A 3170-nucleotide genomic window follows, 5' to 3' on the forward strand; every position below is an offset into this window, starting at 1 on the left:
CCTCAGTTACCTCATCTGTTAAATGGGAATGAAGACTGTGAGCCCCATGTGGGACCATCTGATTATCTTGTATCTACCCCAGCGCTTAGAACAGTGCTTGGCACATAGTAAGTGCTTAACAGATACCAACATTTTCATCATTATTACAGTGCTCAGCATATAGTAAGCGCTTAACAGATGCCAGAGTTATTGCAACGGCTTTATCCCTGCTTCTGGAAACCTTTAGAAGGCAATAGCATTACCATCTTGATTACAGGCTAGGGTCGACTAGACTTTTAAACCCTTGTAAATCATGTTAAACGTACCCAGTACATTGACCATTAACATATCACAGCTCCATCTCTATCGGGGCTTCAAGCCAAGCAGAGAGATTTGGAGCACCATGGTATCATTGTTAAAATTCCTTGCTTTTCTCATGAGTTTTGCTAGCAAAAGGACAGAGCCCAGAGGAATAGATAGAGGAAAGAGAAGGGTGTTGAGTACTGGTTTCAAGGGAGGTCATGAGGACACTCATGTATTTGAGGTTAATTACTATTTCAAAGAAAACTTGTCATTATATTGTAATGGATCATCTAGAGACAGGATTTCCAGCTTGCTTCCTTGGGGCCAAGACCACATCTGTTTAATGGGCTTGCTATCCTCAGCTGGAAGAATGAGCAAATGAGTGCGTAATAATAATAATAATGATAATAATAATAATAATAATAATAATAATGTCATTTGTTAAGTGCTTACTATGTGCAAAGCACTGTTCTAAGCGCTGGGGAGGATACAAGGTGGTCATATTGTCCTACATGGGGCTCACAGTCTTCCTCCCTATTTTACAGATGAGGTAATTCAGGCACAGCGAAGTTAAGTGACTTGCCCAAAGTCACTTAATAAATGTTCCAGGTTGAGTTGGGGGAGTTTGTTTTTAAATAAAAATGATCCAGGAACTGCCTTTTCCTCTCTATCCTAAAGCCTTCCTGAGCATCCTTCTTTTGCATGTAGAGGTGATTCATGAGGCATGACAAAAGAACTTTAAGCTCCTCCTGGGCAGGGGTCATATATACCAACTCGGTTGTATTGTACTCTCCCAAGCATTTATACAATTCTCTTGCACACAGTAAGCACTCAATAAATACCACTGATGGACTGCTTGATTGATTTAAAAACACAAATCTCTGAACCAGTGTGTTTGCATGTGGTTTGCCAATCATTACGTTTCTTGAATATTTCCAAGAGGGTAACCAGGAGTGGGGCAAAGGGATAGCAATTCCAAAGCTCCCATATATGCCAACCACTAATCACATCATAAGTTTTCACCTCAGATTCAAACAAACTCCATTTCCTGGGTGCCAGGAAAATAATACAAGCACATCCTCTTCTTGATTAAATGTTTAAAGCCTCACCAAAAGAATCCCTCTTAACTAATACCTTTTCCCTTTGAAATTACCACTCCTCCTTTGTAAATAATAATAATATTTGCAATCACGGTATTTGTTAAGTTCTAACTATGAGTCAAACACTGTTCTTATGTGCTGATGTAGATGCGAGAAAATCAAATTGGACACAGTTCCTGTCCCACATGGGGCTCACAGTTTCAACAGGAAAGAGAACAGATTTTTAAAGACAACAGAGAGGCAATGTGGCCTAGTGTAAAGACCATGGGATTGGGAGTTCAAGTCCCAGCTTCACCACTGGGCTACTGATTGACTTTGGGCAAATCATTACAGCATGCTGGGCCTCAGTTTTCTCATGAGAAAACTGGGAGTAAGTTAAATTAGAAACTCTGTGTGAGACAGGAACTTTGTTGGATCTCATAATCTTTTATCTGTCCCAGTGCTTAGCACATAGCAAGCCATTATTATTTTCAGCCATTTTTCATCCTTTACTGATTTCCTTAGCTGTGTTTCAGACTCTCTTCTAGAATCAACTCCTTTTGTCCCCTGTACCTAACCAGACCTCCCTGGATTCTTAGGTCTAGCTATTTCTATCATGGTACAGTGACAATCAAAGTGTGTAGCTGTCTGTCTAAGTGGCTGTTTGTTTGACTGACTGACCAAGTGATGGGCTGACTGGATGGCTGACTGTCTAATTGTAACTTCTTGTCTACCTGCCTGCCTACCTGACTGACTAAGTGGATGACTGAATGAGTGATGGACTGCCTGACTGACCGACTGATGGACTGTCTGGCTAACTGACTAACTGCTGAACTACCTGACTGACTGACTACTTGCCTGACTGACTTTGTGTCTGACTGAGTGATGGGCTGACTGGGTGGCTGACTGTCTGACTGTCTGACTACTTGATTGACTGACTGACTGACTGATTGACCGACAAAGTGATGGGCTGCCTGGCAGACTGACTCTCTAACGGCTTGACTACCTGACTGATTGACTGCCTGCCTGACTGGCTGACTAAGTGATGAGCTGACTGGGTGGCTGAGCTACTGAGGACATCACAGTGACTTTTGAAAACACTCACATAGGGAAAAGTCCTTCCCTTCCGTTTATCTTTAATTTTTTTTTAGTCTGAATTTTAAAATAGAAATCATCATTAATATTGAAACATGAATCACCCAAATCAGATAAATGAGGAATGAAGGATTTTCTCACATCATCTCACCCACAGTATCCAGAGTTTGTATTCTGGTTAAGCAGGATGTTAAGTATCTGCTTTAAGCAAAATTGGAGAAAGCAGATTAAGGAGTGGAATCTTTTCCTGAGTTTCACTATTGTGCCTTTAAATATTATTTCCCCTAGCTCATGTGGGTTCCATATAAGGGCAAAACACTTTGGGACAGAATGAACCATTGCTAGGTACCCCTCTCAGGATTACACCTGGAGAGTTGCCAGTACTCCACCAGTCTCAGCTCCAGGAGGGAGAATCAAGCAGAGGCATACCTATTTCATTCCTAGCTTGGGCAAGTGGCTAGTGAGTGGAAGTCAGTCTGCTACAAGTCAACGATCAACTATGTTGGGCAGCAGCAGTGTGGGAGAGAGTCAAGGGCAGAGACACAAGTTTATTGCATGGAAGGAAGCAGTGGCAAACCACTTCCGTATTTTTACCAAGAAAACTCTTCGGATACACTACCAGGATGATGGCGTATAGAGGTGGGGTGTTTTCAGAGAGATGTGTCCATGGAGTCGCTTTGGGTAGGAAATGACTCGACAGCATAAGACAAGACA

General features: G+C 42.0%; 1 non-coding gene across 1 annotated transcript; it reads left to right on the plus strand.

Annotated features, from left to right (window-relative positions):
* Window positions 1–2804: 2804 nt before the first annotated feature.
* Window positions 2805–2943, plus strand: LOC119923343. The gene has a single exon (XR_005448837.1). It is a non-coding gene; the product is annotated as a small nucleolar RNA SNORA7 (small nucleolar RNA).
* Window positions 2944–3170: the final 227 nt, after the last annotated feature.

The sequence above is a fragment of the Tachyglossus aculeatus genome, chromosome 2, assembly GCF_015852505.1.
Source record: "Tachyglossus aculeatus isolate mTacAcu1 chromosome 2, mTacAcu1.pri, whole genome shotgun sequence".
NCBI lineage: Eukaryota > Metazoa > Chordata > Mammalia > Monotremata > Tachyglossidae > Tachyglossus > Tachyglossus aculeatus.